Source organism: Thermobia domestica, chromosome 5, assembly GCF_964235325.1.
Source record: "Thermobia domestica chromosome 5, izTheDome1.hap1.1, whole genome shotgun sequence".
Taxonomy (NCBI): Eukaryota; Metazoa; Arthropoda; class Insecta; order Zygentoma; family Lepismatidae; genus Thermobia; species Thermobia domestica.
In genome coordinates, this window is record NC_137458.1 from 39,934,066 (window position 1) to 39,961,628 (window position 27,563).

The 27,563-nt window shown below is 37.4% G+C and overlaps 1 protein-coding gene across 1 annotated transcript in view; it reads left to right on the forward strand.

Moving 5' to 3' along the window:
- The window catches only part of LOC145685881 (uncharacterized), a 53,780-nt gene that overhangs the window by 14,293 nt on the left and 11,924 nt on the right, over nucleotides 1-27,563 (forward strand). The window lies entirely within an intron of this gene.

Below are 27,563 nucleotides of genomic sequence, written 5' to 3' on the forward strand. Positions count from 1 at the left end.
CATCACTGGCTACTGTTACCGAGGTAAACTGAAAATTCGTATGGTGGCGAAGAACTGCAAAATAAATTCGCAGTATTTTCAGGAGCAGATCATGCGCCCGATCTACGAGCATGAGATTCCAACAATGTACGGAAATGACGCCAATCTGGTGCGCATTCACTTGGACAAGGCCTCATCACATACCTCATGATTGTCCAACGCATTCTACAGGAAGATGGAGGAAGCAAGTGGTATACAGGTGATACCTTTCAATGAGGTACTTGTTAAATCTCCAGATGCAAGTCCTATGGACTATTGTGGATTTGGATTGCTGAAGCGGGCTTTGGGAAAACTGCGTGTGACAAATGTGGAAGGACTTTGGAAAGTTGTGCAAAGGGAATGGGACAAGATTCCCCTCCCAGTTCTTCAGAGAAGCCCATTACAGTGGAAATTACGCTGTCGGGCTATTGTTGGTAACCAAGGGAAACACATCAAGCACTAACGGACTTCGCGCCATGGATTGTTCTAAATTTTTAGTAAGTGGAAATTGGCCAAATTTAGACTGAACAACCTCTGTAAATACCTCTGCTGATACATTGCCAGCATAGTAACACAAGCCACAAAAATAATGTAAAGCTTCATTGTTATGCAGTTATTGTTATGTATAGAAGTAGACTACTATAAATAGGTGGACTTTCAAATTATACCAGTTTGCCGAGTGTCCTGTTTTTGATTTTCTAAATCTGGTCAAACTATACTACACTGCTACCTACCACTACAACAATACAATCCTAGTTCATCAACTGCTCCTATCAGGGTTGCCGAACGGGTTTCCTTTGATTATAGTTAAACTGGGCGACGGTGAAAGCAGGGGAAAAGAGCTCCATTGTGGCTATATGGTTAGCTTATGCATCTCCGGCACAAGAGATCAGAGTTCGAGTTTTGGTGAGGGTTCATGTAGTTTGGATTCCACGTTAAGATGTAGGTCCGCGTCTCATATAGGGTCCCTGCTGAAAGGAACGTTAAACTCAAATCCGACCCCCCCCCAAAAAAAAAAACAGGGGAAAAGAGCTATGAGTATAAAATTATAAGCCAAAAGTATTTAGTTTACATTCTTCATTTCGCAATATACAGTAGTTATCAGACAAATCATATAAAAGGAAAAATCAGTGGAATTTGACAATATGCTCGAACTCCTTTTTAACCACTATCATAGTTAGGGGTCGAGAGAAACAGACATCCCCGGGAAGGATACTTCAGTTAGTTTCTTTTGGGGTATTGAATTGTGATTGAGGGGGTAAATCTTCATATTACGCCAGTAATTCACACTCTTCATGTCATCCCTCTCCTCTTTGTTTAGAAGTTTAATAAGAAGAGATATATGCAGGGTTATTCATAATTCTCTCCGAAATTTCGAACATGAATATTGAAAACAACTATGACAGATTCAGTAAGTTTATTCATATAGAAACTTGCAGACTCAAAGTTTGCATCAACGAGCAGCAGCTGGAAGTATTGTAGGCTACATTTGCTACTAGAGGGCAAAAGCAATAGCGTGATTTGCTGGTAAAAAGAAGGCTTACTGTCAGAGTTTGATCCAGATGTCCGCGATGGAAGGGAGGGATAAAATTAAAATATGAGGGCTGCATTGGACACTATTTTCGTAGAAACTCGGCTTACTACGTCTCAAAATTCGCTAAATGTGAGCTGTGTAGGTACAGTCCGCAGCAAAAAACCTGCAACATGAACATGTAAGTTTATTGTGAAACGACGAAGTCTTTTGCTCCAAAATAAGTGTGCAGGGGAGGACGCCGAGGTTTCTCCTGGCGTGATTCGTGCTGCTTAGACGTTATGTTGATTACCTGCGCGTTAGGCGTAGTTTCACAATAAACTTACATGCTCATGTTGCAGGTTTTTTGCTGCGGACTGTACAACGGCGATTTCGTGCCCAATATTACATCTACGTATACATCGCTGCTACGTGATTAACCAAAACTGCAGCATAAAATCATAGAACTATTCGTTGATGTCGACCATTACATGTCAGAACGTGTGGCAAGAACTCCAATACAAGATTTGACATCTGCCGTGTTACTGGGGGTGTTTATATCAACAACTTGCAAGCAGTGATGATTCCAGGGAGGTGAGAGGTGAGGTGGGAATTTTCTCCCGTAGCTACAAATCTCTGGGGCCATATCTCCGATCTTGTTTAATGTGGTATATAAAAATTAGTACTTTTCACCCCCTGCATAATGAAATTCCCCAAGAGAAAATCAGAAATCGTCACTGCTTGTAAGATGTTAAGAATGTTTGAGAAATTCTGCAACTTTCTGTTTGCTGTGACTGTCATGGTTGTTTCAATATTAATGTTCGAAACTCTGGAGAGAATTGTAAATAATCCTGTATATGCAGACCATTATACATACCAAGGGCTCGGGGCAACAAGTGGATAAGTCACACTTTTGTGAAAATCCTTTTATTAGTTTAAATGGTGTGTTGTAAGTATATCTACATTTTTAAAAAATATATTTCGTCAGATTCCGACACGATGGCAGCTCTATCGTGTCGGAATCTGACGAAATATATTTTTAAAAATGTAGATATACTTACAACACACCATTTAAACTAATAAAAGGATTTTCACAAAAGTGTGACTTGTCCACTTGTTGCCCCGAGCCCTTGATACATATCTACATATGGGGCATTCAGAGCAAAAGGGAATCAAATCCACTTACCAAATTTGTGAGCAAAAGAGACAAAGTTTGTACGGTGCGCTGTTCTTTGTGCTTAAGTACAGTACATGGAAAACGTATTTTTTTAACGCTATAAGAGTTATTTACAATATATATCTGCTAAACTCTGAAAGAAGCTTCAGATAGAAATTTGAAAAATGAAATATGTCAGAAACGATCAAAAAAGTGGACTTGACTCCCTTGTGCACTGAACATGCCATATAAAAGTGTTTGCGCACGGTCTTCAATCAGTGCTAAGCAACCAAACCAGGAAGGCGTAAGAACGAATAAAGAAAATAATTTGTAGCAGAGACAGAGCCGACGAGGGCCGTCCCTGTGGCTGGCTACTGCCTTGGCTACGTCACATTATTGGTAATTGAGAACAAAAGATGCCGCTGTCAAGAGTTTCACAACCACGAAACGAGATAGTTTGTGTGCGGTCGAAGAGCAGCCATTTAACAGATGAGAGGGAGGAGAAAGGGCTTTGGGTATGAGGGAGAGAGGATTTGCTGACATTCCCACAAATCTTCTCTCAAAACACCTGCCTTTTCTCAGCTGCAACCACCTGTAAAAACTCATCACGTGACCCTCGCTCCCTACTCAACACGGCACCCATCAACATAATCATTTACAAGAGTTTTTCCGATTCTCTTAACATTTTGAGACAAAAGGAAGAAATCAGGGACCCAATTGATCGTTAGATGGGAAGGATTAAAGATCAACTTGCAGTAGAAACAAAATACTTCAAAAAACAACCTTGTCAACCTGAAAGCGTTTCCTACATTTGCATGGAAGTTCCGAGGGTCGCTATTCTGTTTTACAGAAAGACAATCGTTTATAAATGCATAACAAAAACTAGACATATATATCCATGCATGTTTAAAAAGTTGTTTCTTTTTTGAAAAAAGAAATACCCATTTACAGTATTCATAACAACACATAAACATGTAAGAGTAGGATAAGCATACAAATGATAATTTTAATGACTGGTTAATCATCGATTCTGTCACTTAAAGAATTTACTGCTTTTTAAAATTTAATAGAAGACATCCTGAATATATCAATATTTGGATCAACTACACAAACTTTGTTGTAGAGGTGATACATGCTCCAAATAGGTGAGTTTTTCATCATATTGGGTTTCAATGTTCTACTGTGAAATAAGTCAGCTTTTGGACGCCTTTGGACATTGGGAACTTTAAATTTCAGAAGTTCAAGTAATTGTGACACTTGGGTTTTGTTGCTTAAACTTTTATATAGAAGGCAAAGTAACCGAACTTTTCTTCCGCTGTTAAGGGATACAATGTTCACTTGTTTAATTAAAGATTGGTATGTTTCAAATTTAGGATACATGCCTGTTTCCTTGAGAACTAAGTACCTTGCGAATTTTGATTGCATCATTTCTATTTTGCTGCTATATTTTATGCTTGCAGGCTTCCAGGTTTCGGCAGCGTATTCAAGTTTCGATTTAACGATTGCATTATATATAGTTTTTCCTTTCCAGTTCTCATTGTACACCCCAACTTTCTATAAGCTTCGCTCACAATGTCTTTAACGTGATGGGAAAATGTTAGTTTGGTATCAAAAATGACCCTTTAAACTAGACGAACAGCGCTGAAATTTTGCACGATGTAAATATCGACAGGGAGACATTGCTTGACAAACTACATGATTTCACCAGATTAACGGTGTTGCCAGCCCAACAAAAAGATGATTTTTCAAATAGGTCTAGCACTACACATTTCAAATTTACATGTCAAACGAAAACTTGCAATATCATATTTAATATTCAGTTGTGCAAACTACGGATAGTACAGTATCACAAACATCCTAATTTTGAAGTCCTCTTCAGGAGTAATAACGGAAAGTGAGGCAGACAGAATAATGCACATTCAAAATACTATTTAGTGTCCAATGCTGTGATTATGATATGATGGATTGCGATTAAATAGATACAAAGTTACAAGAGATTGAAAAATTGACTTTTCTCAAATATTTTATTTTGAAAAACTGCTTCAATAAGTACTTCACCCAATCACATAGGTGGTTGTCACATAATGTCTAAAGCAATTTGATATCTTAAACCGTTCTGGAGATATGATAAACACTGGCAAAGTTGTAATACTGCTTAAAAATTATATAATTCTGACAACTTGTTGTAATTACACCTACCGAAAAGTGCTGTTGTAATGTTATAGAAGCAAAGTAAATAAACAATTATTTCTCAAAATTCCCACAAATACGCTATTCTAAGCAATATAGCAATATTTACCATTAAATAATAATAATAATAATAATAATAATAATAATAATAATAATAATAATAATAATAATAATAATAATAACTCTGGAACGGTTTGAGATCTGATATTACAGTAAACACCTCTGCGAGGCACTGAAAAAAGTAAATGACTTACTTTTGTATCCTTTCGTGTCTTCGTAGAATTCCGTTTCTGTATAATAATAATAATAATAATAATAATAATAATAATAATAATAATAATAATAATAATAATAATATAATACTAAGCTCAATTTAAATATCGTAGTACAATGCCGGATGGCGATTTATAGCTAATAAATTGAAAATAATGTCAAATGAAATGAATGAAAAAAGAAAATACTTTAAACCAACAAGCGAAATAGAAATACATTAAATCTTGTTTGTAGATTATGCAACCTATAAGACCGCAATGGCTCAGTAGCAGAGTTGGCGTGGGTCAATAAAAACTTGACCCACGACTCACTGATCCACGACCCACTGACCCACCACCTACCATGACCCACTCTGACCCACCACCCACCATGACCCACTCTGACGCACCACCCACCATGACCCACTCTGACCCACCACCCACCGTGACCCACCACCCAAAATGAACCACTCTCATCCACTTTCACCTACTCTGACTCACCAAAATCCATCGTCATCAACTCTGAACACGATCCACGGCCTCTTCTGAACTGACTAAAGAGTTTACACTTGTAATAAAACAAGACTGTGAAATTGTCACTAATCGGAGTTTGAATTTCTAGTCAATCGCTCAAGCACCACTTTGTTACAATAACGGTGGATCTGACCTTTACGATATAAAATGGTAAAGTGTTTGTCAGTGAGGAAATTCAAACAGTTCGAGGTGGGGGTAAATTAGTGTGTGCCTAAAATATACATGTACTAAGAGAGTATTCTTGCAAGTGTTAATTTCTGAACGAATTCCACAAGAAACTTCTATTCGCAGGAAAATACACGTGTACAATATGGAAAAGGTTATGGTTTCTCAGTTCACAGTATTTTTCTCACAAAAGACTTGAAAAATCAGTTGTTCATACGGTATAAAGGTGCTCGGGTACCCTATGTGAGAGCATCTCCATAAAGTATGCTCATAATTGTAATTTGTGTATCACTAAAACACTACGTTAAATTTAAATTACAAATATGCATAATTGCAATTATTATGAATATTTATTCAAAGTACTTTACCTAAAGCATAGAAGAGACTTACTAAAGAAAAAATAGGTACAAAGTTGAATAACACAAATAAGCCATTACTAATACAAGTATACATTTTCTATAACTCGTAATTTTCCACCTTAAAACAAACCTGAAATCTGGTTTATTTCCTGTTGGTAACTTTTTCGTGGTAAATCATCCGCAGCGGAATGATGTCCATCCTTCAGCCAAGAAATAACTAGCTCGTGTACTTTGAGCTTGTCTAGCAGTGGGCTATTAACATTGATAAACAACAAGTTAGACAATGTTTGAGCACTTAGTCTATTTCTAATATCAGTCATCTGTAAATCATAAGGGGAAATTCCCGTTCGCACTCTGTCGTGGAAGTTGATAATACTTCTACCCGATTTCTGCAACTCCTCATCGACAATCTGTTTGTTAGACTTAAGTCTGATAACGATTTTTCTTAGTCAGTTTTGAAATACTCAGCAAGAAATACGTATAATCTCTCTATCACCATACAACATCTTTTCCATATCGACCATGTCAGTTGGCAATGTCGACTCATGGAGAACAGAAACTTCATCTACCACGCCTTCGATAGGGAATCTTGTGAATAAATTATCAATTAAAGCCTGATAAACTGATGATTTCTTATTTGTTTATAAATTTAATTTTTACACATGAAGGTTTGATGCTATTACCAAGTTCCCTACCCCGTCTAGAAAGCGAAAGGGAACGAGGTTCCTGGAAAGTGTTCAGAGGTGAATGGGAATTTCCCTCCTTCTTCCGCTTCAATTACCACACTGCTGCTTGCTATGTGCCAAATTACGATGAATTTAAATTAAATTATCATAGTATAATTATTTCTTTGTTGAATTATCAATACTTTTCAGTGGAAAAAAGGATGAAATTTGAAAGCTCCAAATCAAGGTGAGTAGACCAACGTAAAAGGAAAAAAAGTGTAAAATTTTCCACATAATTATGCGTACAATCCAAACTTAAAATTTCCGTGTAATTAAGCTTACAGTACAAATTTTATGTATATTTTTCTCACAACTTTATGGGTTGATTGCAGTGACGACGCTAGCTTTAAGTTCTTAGGGGGGCAAAGGAGGGACAGAAACATTTTCGGGGGGGGGGCTATTTGCCATACCAAAAATGACATATTTATTACGTTTGACTTATTTTACATTACATTGTGTATTTCGTTGCTGTTTTTATATTAGACCTATATGATTATAAATTAAACTTATTTCAAGTAAAATGTGTAACTAACAAATAAGTAACGTCTGCACATGAAATATTTTTCAATGAAACTTTTGAAGCCTAAACATAAACTGAAATGCTTTCGCGTATGCTACAAGCAACACATTCCTCATATATATATATATATATATATATATATATATATATATATATATATATATATATATATATAGAGAGAGAGAGAGAGAGAGAGAGAGAGAGAGAGAGAGAGAGAGAGAAAATTTACGAGGAGCTGCTGGAAATGTCGTAGTCCAATCCAGACGGAGTGTAGGTACTAGGTAGAAAAATGAAACCGTAGTTTAGAAAAACATATCTCTGTATATACAAATACAAATCTTCATATTAATAATGAAATTCTTATTGTTTCTCAGGCCTCTGAAGTGATTATGTGTGCCCAAACAGCGAATTTCACGAACGTCCAGATCCTAACTGTTATAACATTTTTGTTCCACCAAGGAAAGTCACCGAAGTAAATTAATTAGGAAACCAGTGAAACACCACGGGACTCTCCTCCGTTATAGACAGTGGTGAAGAAGTGGCTTAGTATAAACGTGGCGATTTCTCAACAAATTATGCTTTACATCCAGGATGATTAAAAGCAATGACTCTTCCCAAAATCATGGATGCAATTTGTGACATTCTTTAAATTGCAGCATTTCAGCCGGTGGTGGCTATAGCCGGGGCCAGAGGGCCTAGGCCATCTCAGTTTTTAAGTGACAAAATTAATTTAAGCTATTATTTGTATAGTTTTTAAAGTGTATAGTAAACTCACGATATACTTACTATAGTCAGAGGTCTGGCTGCACCCCGGTTTCTCAGTTCTGGGCATTTCTTTGGAACTCGTCGGTAGCATAATTCAGAATGGGTTGGGTATGCGCAAGTTCTCGGCACAATGGGTTCTCAAAATATCTGTCAGGAGAATGAAACAGTGGCGACATTAAGAGAAGTCTTCTTCCAATTTGACTGTAATGCTGATCAATTTCGCTCACGAATAGTAACCATAGATGAAATATGGTTGTACCACTATGATCCTGAAACGAAACAACAGTCAGTGGAGTAGTAGCACTCATTTCTTCCTCGCCCCAAGAAGTTCAAGACACAGAAGTAGGTTGAGAAACTGTTTGCAACATTCTTCTGGGATAAGTATGGAGTCGTACTCATAGACTACCTCCGCAACGATCAGATATATAATCCAGAATCTCTACATTACTTACAAAACTGAAAGAAAAATTCAAAGTTCAACGCAGCGGAAAATGAAAAGAAAAGAATTCTGTTCCTTCAGGAGAATACACATGTCCATCAAGCCCCTGCGAACACAATTGACATTGCATAATCTAGGATTTCAATTTCTAGATCATTATTCTTATTTCGCAGATTTAGCTCCGTCTAACTATTACGTGTACTTATTTCCCAAACTTAAATAACACTTGAAAGGACGCCATTTTAGATCTGATAGGGGAAGTGCTACGAACAGTGGTGCGAGGAAATCTTCAGATTTTTTAACTTTTCTGCAAAAACTGGAGCACTGGACAAGGTAGTATATTGACTCTCGGGGAAAGTCTAGAAGAAGTAAAACTTCACCATTCTACGTGCACTCCTTTTGGGTTGGGCTACGAATTTTTCAGCAGTTCCTAGTCAATATGGTAGACGTCACGTCAGTACTTTAAAACAAAATATGTAAGCGAGCACTAGTATATACCAATTACTAACGAAAGATAACACTCTGACAATACGTTTTATTGGGAATCAATTTAATTCCATAAATTTATTATTAACATTTGCAGGAAGGAAAAACACAAGTCTTTTTATCCCCTTCAAAAAATTAAGCCCTGGTAGTTGCAAACTAAGCTGTTATAAGCATATCCTCTGAATATTGAAAGCCGAGAATAATGTTTCAGAAAAAAGAAGTACAGAAGCTTTAAATAAAACAAAATATGAAACTGAAAACTTCAAACCAGGATAAATGCAAACAAGTTACGTAACTGGTTTTACCTTTCTTTTGTTTCCAATCGAAGTTGAAGTTGATCCAATGAGAAGAAAACAAGTCGACCAAATCTACTATTGTTCGCTAGGCACGATAATTAAAAATCATAAAAAAGAAGTATAACTAAAATTTACCTCAAAATGCGCTAAATTAGAAAACAGAAATATGCGTGCATACCCAGACGCTCAAAGAAGAAAGCTTGAGGACTAATCTGCCACATAGTAAATGCATGGAAAGTAGACTACAATTTGACAATGAGATTGGTTATGATACTGATATACAATACTACATGTAGAATTTTAAAGACTGTAGGAGTCTGGGGGGGGGGGCAGTCTAAGTGGCAATCAGGGGGCAGAAGTAGCTACTAAGGGGGCGCTCGCCCCCTTTGCCCCCCTCTGGCGTAGTCACTGGTTGATTGCCCTGTGCTGTAAGCGCTCCATATAATAAACATAAGTTTCAGCAATTATTATAGTAGAAAGCAATGGATATATGAAGCCAAGCATTGTATTTTTTGTTTCTAATATTTTTCTTAAATAGCATCGATCGTTTTCGATTATTTTTACAAACCAACTCACTACCAATTTTCCATATATAGAAAGTGCCCCCTCCCCCCATAAAGGAGAATTTTAAAAATGCTAGAACACATTCTGTTTATTTTCAATAAAGAGTTAATACACTGAATTTCAGCCTCCGTAAGTTTAACGGCGTGCGAGATATTATTTTTTCCCCCGCAAAAATTCGGATCCTCACTACCTCCTTAGGATATTATGCATTATAATAAAAGCAATATAACATCCCAGTTTGGATTAAGGTCTAACTATATACCAAAAGTAATTTCATTTCACTGTGCAATTTGACTGTGATGATCAGGCACACATAGTGACATTCAATTTTTTATATAATAATTTATATATTACAGTGATTCAAAAATGTATTTTTTTCAGTAGTTAGCTCCTCTAAAAACTCACAGATCTCGAAAGCCAAGTAGTAGTTTAAGTGCTATTGCTATTATTACAATTAAAAATATCAATATCCCAAAGTCCTGAAGTTCTTTTTTTCACTAGGTTAGATATACTCACCTCAGGTAAGTAGACAGAAACAAGTGGAAAAGGAAGGGAAATGAAGGTCTTGAACGTAAAATGAAGACAAATTCACCAGTCTTCAGAAGATACTGTCTACAATGCAGTGAGCAGAGAGAGTCGGTAGATCATACTGAATCGGTGGGTCGCAGTGGGTCATGGTGGGTGGTGGGTCGCAGTGGGTCACGGTAGGTGGTGGGTCACGGTGGGTGGTGGGTGGCAGTGGGTCATGATGGGTGGTGGGTCACCGTGGGTCACATGCTGTTGACCCACGACCCACTGACCCACTCAGAAAACTTGACCCACTGACCCACTCCATCTCTGCTCAGTAGTAGAGCGTTCAGCTCTGGTGTATGGGGTTCTTGATTCGATCCCAGCTCGCACCAAGTGAGCTTTGTGGCGGACAAACACAGTGTGCGTGGGTTTTCTCGGGTTCTCCCGTTTCCTCCTGCTTTCTTCAATTTTCCATTTCATTCATTTCACATCATCATCGTTTTCTTTAGCCTAGCCGGCATAATCGTGGGATATAAAACGTAAAGATTTCTTTTCATTTCATTCAATCTATATATACAGATGATGATCAGAAAAATGGAAACACGTGAACGAAATTGCAACTTACCAGATTAATATGGTGTCGGGCCACCTTTCGCCTTCAGAAAGCCTTGATGCGACGTGGGATGGAGGCATAGAGGTCGTGAATGGTAGCAAGTGGAATTTTACACCATTCCTCGTGCAGGGCATCGGCCAGTTCTGTGAGAGAGAATGGAGGTGGAAATCGTCGCCGGAGTCGTGTTTCCAAGACGGACCACAGATGTTCAATTATGTTGAGATCTGGGGATTGGGCGGGCCAGAGGAGGTGTTGAACTTCATCCCGATGTTCCTCAAACCACACTGCAACAACGTCAGCTGTGTGAATGGGTGCATTATCATCCTGGAAGATGGCGTCATTATCCGGGAACAACATCCGGATCATAGGATGCAAGTGGTCTCCTAAAATTGCGAAATAATCGTTGGCAGTGATTCGTCCGCTAAGTGTGACCACAGGACCCAATGAAAACCATGATATGGCGGCCCACAGCATCACCGAGCCGCCGCCATGTTTCACTGTTGGGCGGAAACACTCCAGATCATAAGGTTCTTTGTGCGTTCTCCACACATAAACACAGCCCGTGGTTGGGAATAGGGTGAAGAATGACTTATCCGACCATATCACACGTTTCCAGTCCTCAGCGGTCCAAGTTGCATGATCGCAGCACTATTTGCGGCGTGCGAAAGCGTTATGGTTCCTGATGAGCGGTTTGGCCCGTGCAATACGACTCCGTAAGTTCATGTCATGTAATTCGCGGCAGACTGTGATTGTCAAAACAGGGTGGGGGAGATGCTGATTGAGTTCCTCCGTCACTTGCTCCGCAGTGGCACGACGGTTCTGCGTGACAATGCTCTTTAATACCCGGTGTGACCTGTCACTCATGATTTTCTTCCGCCCACTGTTCCGCTTCTCCGATGTGGTTTTCCCGTGTGTTCTGTACGCCGTCATCACCTTCGACACTGTCCCACGCGACACACCTAACACAGTAGCCACTGCCGTCACACTCACTCCACATAACTGCACACCAACAATTTGCCCTCTTTGAAAATCTGAGAGGTCTCCCATTTTACACTACCTCCGTCTGCTGCAGCTACTGGACACTGCTGTTGCACTGCGCCTGACGCAGTATGGAGACCGACCTAACACACCACCATCAACGGTCCGGCGCTGCGGCCGCCACAACACCACTGCCAACCCACACATCTGACGTGTTGCCAACTACAGATGTTTCCATTTTTCTGATCACCATCTGTAGATACTGTTGCGTATTCAAAGGAGTTCGGAGTTTTAACCCCCTTTGAGCAAGATATTATGAAAACCTAAATATATGCTTGTTCTGTATTAAAATAAGCTATACATACATAAATCACACACATCCTGAAAGATGTAAGCTTATGTACTCGAACTGTTCTTGTTGAAATGTTGCGTTTTCTACGTATAAAAGCACCCATACAAATATAAATACAATAATATCCAGAATAGGACTTTCCGAAGTAGACTTTGAATTAATAGTTAAAAAAGAAAAGAATGATAACTACTACTATTTAAATAATTATTTGATTAATTTCCCTCTGTTTAATATTATTGGTCAATCCAATGTCTTTCTTCTTTTAAGCCTTTTTCCCAGTTACCTAGAATCTGATTTTCGGATCGCTATCTTCCAGCTGTTTCTATCTTGTGTCATATCTGCTGCGACACCACACTGTACCATATCATTCTTAATACAATCTCCTCATTTCTTCTCTCGTCGGCTTCGGCCTCGCTTCTTATTCAGTTCTATAACATCCACTTGGTGAGCTACGTATTCCAAAGGTCTCCTTCTTACATTCCTAAACCATCTCAGTCTACTTTCTTGCAGTTTTTCTACTACGGGGTCTCACTTTTACTGTTCCCTGGATCACTTCATTCTTAATTTTGTCCTTCCGCGTCACTCTACACATCCAACGCAGCATCTTCATCTCCACAACATAGAACTATCGTTTCTTCCTCTTTTTCGTCGTCCAACATTCCGTTCGTATATAATAAGGCAGGTCTCACTACTGTTTTGTGAACATTTTCTAAGGCGTATTGGTACCTTTCGGTCACACAATACTCTTGTCGCTTCTCTTCATTTTGTCCAACCGCTGCTAATTCTACTGTTACATATTCTTTTCCTGCTATATTGATGCCAAATACTCGAATTTTTTCACCACCACCACATCTTCTTCGTCCATAAAGCTTGTTGATGTTATTTCCAAATACCCTATAACACTGTTCGATTTACGCTCATTTCCACCTACTTTTACTTTCAAAATATTCGAGAAACTCTTGCGCACTTTCACACTTAATCTTGACTTTGGCATTTTTTTAAAAAAAAACTAAAGGTATCACATTCTGTGAGATTCACCGCACCATCTTCTCTGGTGTCGTTAGAATTTCTGTCATGGTCTCCAAAAATTCATTTTTCCGATATTTCATCGGCTCATAACTTGGATCTACAATGATCAAGGGAGGGGCTAAACCATAGTTTGCAGCTTTATCTAGTGTAAAGCAGGATTAAAGCCCATTTTATTCCGTGTATACCTGAGCATCAAGGGGGGCTATAGCCCCTATAGCCCCCTTGGATCCGCCCCTGTATATATATACCGGTATATAGTTCGTAGCCATAACGATAGTTTTTATTTTATTGGAACAGATCGTTTATTTATGTACTGCATATGTACATAAAATAGCAACCGATTAGCAGAGCAAAAACGCTTACAATTGTCAAGAGGTTAAGAGAAATCTGATAATGATAAAGACTCATTCTAAGATAATAATAAAATAAAATAATAATAATAATAATAATTATTATTATTTTATTTTTCTTGTATGGTCTTTTATCTTTCTCAGCGGTTCAGTTGTAGTTACACTATATTACATCAATTCGGAAACAAGAGACGCGAGGAATGCTGCTCAGTGAATGCTTTGCTTTAGTTGATGAAGTTCGATACCAACTCCAGTTAGTTCCTAGTAGATTTGGGCGCTCTGTGGAAAAAACATTGACGGATGTTACTGCCAGAAACTCAGACTACAAAACAATTGAAGTCATGGGAAAATACCTTGAAGGGTTAAATTTCAAGTTGCCAGAAAATATGGATCTAAACTTGCTCCTCTCTATAAATATTGTCCACTATTTGTTCAGTAACACCTATTTATGATAAAAGGTCATTTTCTGACTACAAATGTCACAAACTGACACCAAAAATATGAAGGGAATAATCTTCAGATATACTGTAAGGCTAATTACGGGAAGGAGTAAATCCTTAAAAACGAAATCTCTTTTGTACAGTGGAAACGAGTTGAAAAGTGAGGCTTCCATTATTTCGCGTAAAGTAAATGCACTCTAAAATACAAATGTGAAGAAAAACTAGAGATCGTGTTCTCATTTCACTGTGTTTATTTTAATCTCATAATTTGTCTGTGTTTTTAAAAAGATAGGAGTATATAAACTGGAACTCATTAAAATAAATTCTGAAGAAATGTCCCTGAAAGATAAAGTGCACTTTCGATGTTATATTTCACCTACAAATCTTTGTCACAACTTTACTGCATGTTGAAAGCGTTCTTTTAACTGCATTGTTAGGGCGAGCTCCTCCGTGGCTAAGCGATTAGCGTACGCGCCTTTGGCGCGGGAGACCCGGGTTCGATTGCCGGCGGGAGCTCATGTGATTCGGATTCCACGTTAATCAGTAGGTCCATGTCTCACATAGCCTCGCTGCTGAAAGGGACGCTAAACTGAAATTCAACTCAACTCAACATTGTTAGTGCATTTTAAGTGTATATTTTAACACATTTAACAGCATAGTTGCATGCATATTTCGTTAATTTTAAGTACATAAATTCCGATTTTTAATTATGACACACAAAAAAATTCTTCTAACAGTAAAACCACTTGTAATTACTCATAATTTTGTTCACATGCTGTAATAACAAACGTTCGAAAAAGATATATTCTTCAAATATTTGTAAATGAAAATATTTGAAGTTTAAAATACTAATTGCTAATTTTGCGACACTTTCACTGTCCTCTAAGGTATCAAAAGAATGCTGCTTTTTACTCCAAAGTATACTAAAAATACTGGAATAATCAACTGTGAAAATAAATAAATAAATAAAAGGATAGTACGCAGCTTGTGAATTACGAAAGTAGGCGAAGAAGAATCTTGTCACTATCATCACCTTGTTTCCCGCCCTCTTTCTCCCGACAAAGGAGCAAAATGAAAATGCATTGAGTAAACAAAAAAAAAAAAAAAAAAAAAAAATTAGTAGCATGTTCTAAAAGTTGCATGCGTTCAGATCTCTGTAGAAGGAACTTGTTACCCGCACGCGTGCCAAGGAAACGTGAGCAGTGCGCCTCAAAATATGGCAGGAGCTACTTTTTTTAAAAATCTTTTTTTCTTTTTTAGTGTTTCTTTCTCTTTCTCGATTTTTTCTCCAGCTACACAGCAGGCAATCAGCGCCCCGCTGCCCCAGTTGCTTTGAAGTTGCCGACACGACAGAGAAGACGCAGAAATTCCTTAAATCTCTTTAAATGGAGTTTCATCTCTGGTCTGTAACTGGACTTTCACGGAGACGAACAAAATGGGGAAAAGAGAAAGACAGAAAGACAAGAAAACTCTTTTCTTTCAGTACATTGTCCATTGACCTTCGTTCTATACGAAGAAACCTTCTCTTGTTATAAACATACAAGGAAACAATGCGATATGGAACAGGGGAGCGCGCATTCATAAATCTTCTCGAAGTCAAAGAGGTAACACAGTACACTCAGTTAGAAACTGCCGAAATGGAGAGATACCTAACAGAAACAATAGACAATTAAGAGGCAGTCCTCGAGCTCAGAACCAATTCCAAGTAAACTAGAATCGTGAACATCTTCCTTGCTACGTTATAATTTGTCCATGCCGCTGGCTCCAACCCAAAAGAGGCCCAGCTCGGCCCTCAAAAAGATTATTTCAACATACTCTCTCTCTCTCTCACACACACACACACATACCCAATACATACATTCATACATACATATATGCTTGATCATCATTTCATCTTGTCTTCCCAATTCGTTCGTATACTACAAAGAATTCCACCGACATACTATTAGTGGTCCAGCTCTATCTCATTTTCTGTTTCTCGATGATGTTAATAGCTGGTAATTTTTGAGTAGGGAAATATGTTTATCTATAATTTTCCAAATGAATGTTTACACAAGACAACTTCTCGTGGATTGTAATGTTTGAAAAAGACAAGCTTCGTGTATTTTTTTTAAAAGAAAAACAAATCTACTACTTTTCCTTAGCATTCACATTGCAAATGTTTTTCTGAGAAGTTATTGGATTTATACATTCCTTCTGTTGCTCATTCTTTTTAAAAAAATGCTTCAAGCTAAAACGCAATAACGATGATAGAATCTTTCCTTTCATTCAAGTTCAAATTATGAAACAGCAGAAGAAGAAAAGGTCGTGGAACGTGTGTTCGTCAGTTCTTTGAAAGTAGACATAGTAAACTATATGAAAAGAAAGAAAGAAAAAAAGACCTCCTCTTGAACAACTTAAAGTTGATTTAATTTCTGTTTTCAACACATTTAATTCCAATATAATTTTAGCAGATTGTATTAATTAAAATCTTATGCACTTTTGCCAGAAATTTCACAGGTCATGGAATTTCCCATAAAAAAAAAAATTAATTGCATTCAATGTTATGTGTCTACTGATGAAAAAGTCAATTAAACGAATAAACGAGGTTTCCTAGAAACTATTTTAGGATTATTTCACAAAAAGACAAGACTTTAACTGAGACCAGGGTTACTATAGACAGATTTTTTTTAAAAAAAAGAGAGATAGAATGTTTTTAGATTTCATATAAAGATTTATATTATCTAACAAATCTCTTAATGGCATAGCGAGAAAGTAAGATTTATTTAACATAATCTATTATATTTCAGTATGTATGAGTAATACAGTAATATATTAAAACCTTTTACATTTCCAATTACGGAAATATTAAGTTTCTTCCCTTCAAGTTAAGAGATGGATTTGTATTCAGTGGTGATGTCAGGAGCTACGAAATCCTCCTCCTAGGACGTTCAAACCTGGTTCCCCCAGTTTATTCAAAGCCTCTCTGCCCCTAGGGAAACCGTCTAAAAAATCAGCGCTGTTTGTATTTTCGTGGTAACTGAACATTACGACAATATACTAATGAACAGTTATCTTGAATTTGAAGCAGTTGTCCGTACAAAAAAAAAAAAAAAAAAATTTCAACTCTCATTTACACATTGGAGTAAAAAATGGTGTACTTCTTCAGAGCTAATTTGCTAGCGGTGATGCCTTCCATGCGTGTGTTCCAGTTTCAATCATCAGTGGGTATATCATATCTGGGATAAAATTCTAATAGTAACCCATATTTCACTTTCAGCAAAAGACTTTCTCATATGGCCTCAGTACTGCCTATACAATTAAACTCTATTAAATTAACTTCAGTACTATATTTCCTTCCTTAGAATAAGAATTGTTCAATACATTCTAACGGATAACGCAACACATAGCAGCATGAATGTATTTAATCGTACCGAAATTGAAATTTTACAATTTCTCATTTATTATCCAATACATTCTGTTTTGACAGTCATTTTAAAAACATAATATAACGTTCATTATCTGAACAAATGGGGTAAATTATTACTACAATATATTTTGTTTAAAATTGATCAAATGCTTTATTACCGTTTCACATCTACGTGTTTAATTGACACCTTATAACACGAAATTCCTTAACTTTGTGGTGGGAGCTACGGCACTCATCTTTGCTATGTGTGGCCTCGGGTTGCATCACAAAACAAGTTAGATTCAATGTCAGATGTTTCGCATAGTTCGCGTCTAAATTTAAGTAGGCCTACATTCTGTTTCTTATACAAGTTCCTAAAGTTGTAATGCATTACATACGCATACATCCACTGCCGTAACATAGATTAAGCTTATTCCTGAGCTCTTAGCGGTGCATGTGATCTTTATTCGAGAAAACCAATCGTGCGTTCATTGCGTTGAAATTTTATATTACTGTATTTGAAAATTACTTGCGAAACATGAACATACATATTATATAAGTATATAGGTAATTCGAGCCAGCTGTATCTATTTTCTCTCTCTCGCCAAAACAAGTGATTCTTAACTTTCTAGTTTTCTTTTGTATTCATTTTCGTAGTTTTGCAGCAACATGAAGTATTAAATAGTCATATATATATATATATATATATATATATATATATATATATATATATATATATATATATATCTGAACATTAGTGGTAGACTATGTTAAGTCACTTTTTGGTCAAATTGAGTTAGAATACTTTTTTTAATAGACTATGTTCTTTCTAGTGGTGTAATAATGTAAGTCTAAAGCCATCTTACTACTTTGTAACTACTTAGTATAGTTTGAAAAACAGTATTATAGATCTTAGTTAAGGAACCGGTTTTTCGCTTCTCCTGTAAAATTACGAAATTATGACTTGGTTTAGTTTACCTCTGAGGTCTCGATATAAAATCATCACCATCATCATAATCAAGCATTATCAATCCACTGTTGAATGAAGTCTTCCCAAGTTTTCTCTACAACTATCTATCTTGGGTAATTCTTTTCCAGGTTACTCCCCAGTGGTTCCTGATTTTGTCACAATTTTTTGTATGCGGCCATTTCCTAGGCTGTTTTTGTCACGTGGTATCCAATCTAAAATTGTTTTCGTCTATCGATCATAATTTTGTGTTGCAATATGTCCATCACATTTTCCGGTCTATTTTAAACATTATTTCATTAGTACCAGTCATTAGTTGTCAAATAATTCATTTCTGTATATTTGGGCCACAAATAGTTCATATCCTCTACTTTTGGAGCACAGACACTCTACTTTCGGATCAGGCAACACTGACCCAATTATTTAAATCAAAACAATGTAAGAACCCCCATTTGATGTAATGGCTAGTACGCTTGATTTTGGTTCGCATGGTCCCGAGTTCGATTCCCCGTGACAGTAATGTTCAACGACCTAATTTTTCGGATTCCACTATGATCAGTAACTCCACTATGATCAGTAACTCCACGTCTCGTTTAGCCGCCCTAGCATAATCGTGAGACGTTGAACTAAACCAAACCAAACCAAAAATCAACACAATGTGTATTACTAACTGTAAGTCTTTGAATAATTGCATATAGCTATATGGTATGGATCGAGTTTGAGGTGGTCGGTGGTCAAACTATAACAAATGAAATGCAGTTAGGGTGTAATTAAAATTTTAATAAAGCAGTGTTTTAATCTAAAAAATACACCAGGCCTAAGGCTTAGGGAGAACAACTAGTGCTACTGAAAAGTTGTCAGTTACGTTTAATTCCAGTTACAATTTGCTGGAACGAAGACTTTGACATTAACATTATAAGTAGCCCAAAGACTATGAAAAACATCGTGTTTTGAAAACATTCTTGCACCATAAAACAAATTACGAGTAGTTTTAAAATATTTTGCACTTTAGCTACGTTATTTGCACTATATTTATAATAATATTTAGCATTTTTTTTTAAAGTTCGCAATACTGCTTAAAATAATGTAACTGCGACTTCTTGTAATTAAAACTACTGAACACTAATGTTATAATGTTCCTGTCATTTGAGTTATTAGAGATCTCCAAAATGTTGATGTTAGTGATATGTCTTGTCCTTTGTTACACTAAATAATATATGTGCTTTTGTGGTTTTATTTAATATCTAAATTAGAAATATGTAGAGCTCTTTCGTGGCTAAGCAGTTAGCCTATGGCGTGAGAGACCCGGGTTAGAGTCCCGGCGGGAGCTCAAGTGGTTTAGATTCAACGTTAATCAGTAGGTTCAATCTCATATAACTTCGCTGCTGAAAGAGGCGTTAAACTCAATTAAAAAATAAAATGAAATTTTTGAATTTTACGACCCACGGTTATGCGGTTAGGCTAAAGGAGACTGTGATGATGAGAGATGAATGAAATGGTGGAATGAAGAAAGTGGGAGGAAACGGGAGAACCCCGAGAAAACCCACACACTAAATAAAATTAACTGAACAGAAATATGTAATATCAAACGTAGAGCAATTTGAGAAATTACAACTTTATGTTGCGTTGGCGACATTGCTTGTTTATCTAGTGGTATTGCAGAGTATCTAGAAGAATTTCCCCTTCCATATTTCACACAGCATGGTAAAAAAAATTCAGCATTTTTAATATATATGACTATTATATATAACTAGATGAAATACCCATTTTTCGCATGGGACCAGTATTTGGAAGTCAAGGCCTGTGGGAGTATCACTATCTCAGCAACCGCGAAAACTATGCATTTGACACTAATATCGATCGTTTTGTATTATTTTTACATGTCTCGGTTCCCCTCCCCAGCAGGTGAACCCCGGCCCACATGCACTGGTAGCTGAATTTGAAAGTCATCGCTAATGGAAGTGACACCATTGATCTCAGCGACCGCAAAAACTATACATTTGACACTAATATCGGTCATTTTCTACTACTTTTACATGTCCCGGTAAACGCCCCTCCTGATTCAAAATTAAAAAATAAAAAACGCTTCTTCTTGGTCTGAGGCCAGGGACATGATACTTGTCACCCAAAGTTCGTAACTCTTGGACTCTCGTCTGGTCCCCAGGCCGCACACAGGCAATCAGAAAGACAGCCACGCAGACACACAGGCAAACAAACTTTTCCTTTTACTTATATTAGATATGATATACAGGCGAGGATCCAAGGGGAGTGTTAAAGGGGTTATACCTCCCTTTGACGCTCAGCTATACACTGTATAAAATGGGCTTCAATCCTAAAATGTCAAATTATGGTTTAGCCCCTCCCTCGATCATATCCTGGATCCGCTGTTATATATATATATATATATATATATATATATATATATATATATATATATATAAGGGAGAGAGAGGCAGAGATGACTATACACATCAGCAGTGGATTTTGTTTCGTGAGAAGCTTGAGAACGAGTAAGAAATATTTGTGTTGTACGTGCAATGCGAAAAAATGATCACAAATCTATTTCGGGAGGGGCTTCAGTCCGATAGCCATCCCCTAAATACGCCACTGAACATTAGTCAACTGTTCCCATATTACCTAATACAGCAACGAAAGAAATTTTGAGTAAAGGTCAATGTTAATAGTTGTCTTTATCAAAAAACGAGACGAGACCGAGACTTTCGAGACTGACCTAAGTCTCGTCTCGGTCTCGTCTCGATTTATAGAGCTCGGTCTCGGTCTCGTCTCGGTATATAAAAGGCCGTCTCGGTCTCGTCTCGATAATTCGAGATGATACCGAGACGAGACCGAGAGTAGTCTCGGTCTCGGTACCATCCCTAGTGAATTATGATAATTGTAAAATTATTAGTAGTTCTCTTTACAGACCATGAGCTGTTACTTTTTTCCGTCATTGTCTCTGAAAATGTTAGTTCCGCAATAATTTTAAAATGATAATTAGTAATGATAATTTAAAAAAAAAATCATTGAAAATTCGAACTTTAAATTTAATTGTGTTCAGTTACCATAGCAGCACACTCAGTAACCAGTATACATAGGCCAGTGATTGGCATGTTACTGGTTGTGGATTGATTATTGCAGAAATACCGTTGAAAAATACGTTGGCCTAATGTAATTCAAAGTGTAATATGCTGGCTAACCAACAATTTGCTCTCAATCATTCAACAATATTTTATTCACTACTTTCAACTTGTCACAGTAGTGGCGGCACAAAAGTTTCCCAATGACATAAAAGATACACAAAGCGAGAGTTTGACGGATTTAGGTGCATTATGAACGTATCTATCATACAAATAGAAACAATGCCAATAGAGCCTTTACCCCAGCAGCTTCAACCTCGCACCTCCAATAATCGTAATTTTACTTCTTTCGTTGGGGCTACGTTGGGAAATACTCGACAAACTGGTCAATTAACTGTAAGCCCAACGTTAACAGTTGGCTAGAATACTGTTTCCCACTGTTGGGCCCACAGTGGTTACATTATCAAAAACTAAAGATAATGATGTACCTTAATCCGTCGAAATGACATTGCAAAACATTTTTCACTTAACTTGAAGTTAAAGAAATAACATGTTACTGTATGAAGGTACTAGAGAACACTATGAATTCTCGCTTTTTAAAGAAACAACACCTGAGAAAAAGAACATAATGTGTGGAGAAGCTACTGAATCTATATAAATATAGGTGATAACATATTGTTTTTCTTTTCCTAAAGTTTTCAAAAATTTATGACAGTTCTACAATGCTAGTAATAATATATCACTCAATAATTTTCCTCTTTTTAAATTCTCAAAAAGCGATGTATTAGCTACGTTGTTTAAGGCTTCTAATTCCTGGCAAATAATAAGACTGAGTATACGAGGTTAAGAGTGTTTGAAATGAAGTTGTGTTTGTGAGCTGCGTTAGGAAAATGGACTGGCAAAAGTTTAAGCACCGTTATATCTTAAATTTTGTGTAAAGCTTGGCAAATCCGCAAACTCGAAAAGTTACAAAGGGCTTATGGAGAACACTCCTTATCCCTGGCAAAAGTGTTCAGATGCCAGAAGTCGTTTTTAGAAAGCCAAGAATAAGTAAGCGAGAATTATCATGCGGGAAGACCTTTAACCTCAAAAACGTATGGCAATATGGAAAGAGTAAAGTTTCTTGTGAGATCAGATCGTTGATCAGTAGTATGAGAATGATCAGTAGTGAGTAAAATTTCAACGTGTTTACCGTCCCATCAAATGTTAACGCAATATTTGGGTATGAGAAAAGTGTGCCCCAAAATAATTCCAAAGAACCATATCACACAACAGTCTCCATCAATGAATTTTTGGCAGAAAATAGTTCTTTTTGTGGTTCCTCAGTCCCTATTCATCAGACTGTGGCTTTTCTTATTCCCCTTTCTCAGAAACCACTTGCAAGGCCGCCATTCTGGTACTTTGGATAATATTGTAAAGTTCTTCATGTGCAAGTGTTGGTAGAGCATAGGTAGAGCAAATTACAATCCGGAATCGTTTTCTCCAACTACGGTTTTATTACAAAATTTTACTAGAATACAAAATAGATGTAAATTCTCTAATGTTGGGTTAAAGTAGGTGTCCCTTCGCCTTGATCGTCTCAAGAAGGGATCCTCACTAAGCAAGCTACCTGAGGAGGGGTAGGACATTCAATGCTCTACTGCTAGCGGAAAGGGGTTAGAGTCCCGACAAAGCTTCACTGTAAGCTAGGCCGGTGTTGAGATAAGGAATCTTCCAATGCTCCACTGCAAGTAGAGAGAGAGAAGTAAAGGTTCCTGTAAGGCTCCACTGCAAGCCAAGAGGAAAGGAAAGCCAGAAGCTCCACTGCAAGCCAAGAGGAAAGGAAATCCAGAAGCTCCACTGCAAGCCAAGTGGAAAGGAAATCCAGAAGCTCCACTGCAAGCCAAGAGGAAAGGAAAGCCAGAAGCTCCACTGCAAGCCAAGAGGAAAGGAAAGCCAGAAGCTCCACTGCAAGCCAAGAGGAAAGGAAAGCCAGAAGCTCCACTGCAAGCCAAGAGAAAAGGAAAGCCAGAAGCTCCACTGCAAGCCAGGAGGAAAGGAAAGCCAGAAGCTCCACTGCAAGCCAGGAGGAAAGGAAAGCCAGAAGCTCCACTGCAAGCCAGGAGGAAAGGAAAGCCAGAAGCTCCACTGCAAGCCAGGAGGAAAGGAAAGCCAGAAGCTCCACTGCAAGCCAAGAGGAAAGGAAAGCCAGAAGCTCCACTGCAAGCCAAGAGGAAAGGAAAGCCAGAAGCTCCACTGCAAGCCAAGAGGAAAGGAAAGCCAGAAGCTCCACTGCAAGCCAAGAGGAAAGGAAAGCCAGAAGCTCCACTGCATGCCAAGAGGAAAGGAAAGCCAGAAGCTCCACTGCAAGCCAGGAGGGAAGGAAAGCCAGAAGCTCCACTGCAAGCCAAGAGGAAAGGAAAGCCAGAAGCTCCACTGCAAGCTAGAGGCTTCGGGGTTTAGGTGAGGTATTTCCAGGGCTCCACTGCAAGGCAAGAAAAGGGATTTGACTAGTAAAAACTGATGTTTGTTGTTGAAATCCTCTCGGTTATGTAGGTGCTTCAGGAGATGGGATGTTGTTCCTCCGTCGTCACATGACCAATTGTGCCGCTGTTGTCTCCATCGTCTGCAGCTATAGTGCTCCGTAGTAAGAGCACATGGTTGATATTTGTAAATAAAAGCACTGTCGGGTGTTTGTAAACACAACAATGCGGGATTTTACAATATCCAGTAGACCGTAACCGACGAACTGAAAGAGACTTCAGCAGAAGCCTTCCAGTACTGCTACGAAGAATAACACTTCCATCGCTGTGTAGGTGGCCAAAAGGACTTTTTGCAAGGAGTAACCTTGATCTGTAAAAATAATAAAATTCATCTTTAAAAGTCTCATTACTTTTCTAACATATCTCGTGTTCCTTGATATAAATGCTAGATGTATCAAACAAACGTTAATTATCTGAGGTTTGCTTGTGTTGAAATGAACTAAAAGAACATATTTCTAGTAAATTACGGAGTATCTTTCCTCAATAAAGTTAGTCAAAATCTGCGTAAGTGTTCCTGTTGTGCATCACTTCCACCTTCAATAGGAAGGAATGATAAACTCCCATCTGAAAGGAATGGTGAGCTTTAATCTAATTAATTTTTCAGCACCGAGACTATATGAGAGTGGAACTAGTCTATATGAGACGTTACTCAAACCAGTGAAAGACAACCTTCGCCTGCGCACTCCTGGAGTATATCGTTGGGGCAGATTATATAGAGGGCAAATGGGACGTACCATATATAGAACAACGATGCAAAGAACACAACAGCTACATAAGACTTCAGCAACCCGAAAAGTCAGGACTAGAAGAGCATAACTTAGAGTTAGGACACAGAATCGATTTTACAAATACCACCATAGTAGTAAAGTGCAGCAATTTTTGGAACCATATATATAATATGATTCCAAAAATTGCTGTACTTTGCTACTATGGTGGTATTTGTAAAATCGATTCTGTGTCCTAACTCCTAACTCTAAGCTATGCTCACATATCTCCGGTCTCTTGATCAGAATCCCTGAGATAAATGCAATGTTTGTATTCGGAACGTTGGATGTCAATATCTTCACTTGGCGGATAACTCGAGAACAATTACTAAAATCATGTCGCCGGGAGAAATGGAATTATTTTGTGCAAACTATGGAATTGTGTTTCTATCTATGTAGAAAAGACAAGAGAAAATTATCTCATCTAGGTTCAAGAGAATATAATGAATAATTTAGCATAAAATTGTAATACGAACTTTTTTTTTTTTTTTTTTTGCGTTTTCTTCATCAGTTTCATTCAATATGCCTAATGTAATTCTATATCTTCTCCTCGTGCTTTTTCTCATTTCATTTTACTAATAGCGTATGAGCATATTCTTTCTGCACTAGAGGAGGTGCTATCTCCGTTTTAATAACTCCGAGAGTACATAAGTTTCTCGATGGCCCAACTGATTATTTGTCAGTAGATCAAGGGTTGAATTCCAGACAGAAATATTTTTCTTCTTTCTCGGCAGGAGTAGGAGATTACTGAGTTGAGCCAAGTATTTTTTATTGCGAGAAAACCTAACAGTATACATGAAAAGAATGCCTTGAAAATAAATTAATAAAATATTAAGTTCAGGACTTAAAAGATATCTAACGAGTTTCTCGCATCTACAAAAATACTAGACTGTTAAGGAGTCCAGAAGGAAGTAGCTCTTACCGCTCTCAAAATAGAGCTTAACATTAATAATGACGACACAATGTATCGCCTTTTTGTTTTGAGTTATCTGAAAGTATAAGAAGTGAAAAATAATTCGACAGTAATAATTGCCATAGATGAAAGCATGGTATTTGCACTTCCGTTGTCAATTAATATGTACGTCATAAAGCTTATAATTATGATTCTAAAGATTCAATCTAAAATACCTCAACCTCAATCATTATTAGTTAATCCAACAAGCCAACTAGCTCCAAATTAATGATTTTAGATTTAAATGACCATGTTAGTTTTAATTTAACTCAAGTGCCACGGAAAGTAATTTCCTATTTTAACCATTCCAGTGGGAACACTCGGTCGGAAAGGTGTAAAAACCTATTCAGAACATTCATCCTGAGTGAGACTTTTCCTGGGTTATCCTTATTGACACCAGGCAAATACTGGGAAGGTACCTAAACCTAACATAAAGATCCCAGGCCGCTCCCTTCTTTCTCTATTCCTTTCTTCCCTAAACACTTCCCCGGATAGTGTGATCGCCGAGGGATATTATCTCCCAAACGTGATGGGCTAAAATGGTCATAGATGCCAAAAACCGAGAAATATAATTCCTAATTTCAAATTTAATCACATTCCTTGCTAATAATAATAATAATAATAATAATAATAATAATAATAATACGATGCTAATGTAAGCTAATATACAATGGCTTGTTTCATATGTACAATTTTCTTGTTATAACTTACTTCATTAACTGGAACAACTTATATCGGTAGTGGAACAGGTTGTAACAATTGCAAAATTTTTCATACTTTGTAATCAGGGCCGTAACTTGTGAGAGGGGGGCAGGAGGAACAGCTGTCCCACCAGGGAAGCTCACCGCCGTTCGAGGGGGGCCCACTTTAAGACAAAATATCCTTACTCCATATACGATACGAACATGAAATTATAAATGAAGCATCAAACAAGTTCATTACATTACATAAACAAAACAGCACAGAAAAGGTAAATAAAACAAAAACGAGTCGTGGGCTCATTTCAGTAAAAAAAAAAAATGTCTACTATTTGGGGCCCTAGAAATAATTTATTCGTATGGCTTTGAGATTTGTCAATATTGTCTCCTTAATTAATTTGTCATGTATGGAACGGGCCCAGGGGCGTAACTAACGACCCCGCAGACCTTGCCCTGCGGGAAGCTCCACAGGCTCCGGGGGGTCCATAAAGAATAAGAGAAAGATGGAAAGAGGGGCCCAAGAATTAGAAAAACATCTTTTAAAGAAGGCCTAAATATACGTATTAATGCTTGCCCCACCCCCCAGAAAAAATCTAAGTTACGGCGCTGTTTGTAATGGTTAATTAATGGCATATATGATGAAAGTCACAAGTTCAAAGTTTCTTACAGATCTAGTGTGTAATATTGTATTATTTTTATTTCGATGAACTTACTTAGTTGGAATTATACGAAGAAAGCAAAAAAAAGTTCTTCTAAATCTAAAGATTTCTCTAGTCGACTTCTTACCTCTTATCTATGATACCAAACATTAACAGTATACATCATGTATACCGTTTTAAATAGAGCTCAAATAGGATGTAATTGTTGATTCAAAAAGCTGTTGTTTTGATAAAACTGATAGTAAAAATATTTTGTTGACCTTCTACTGCTTTCTGCTTTCTTAAA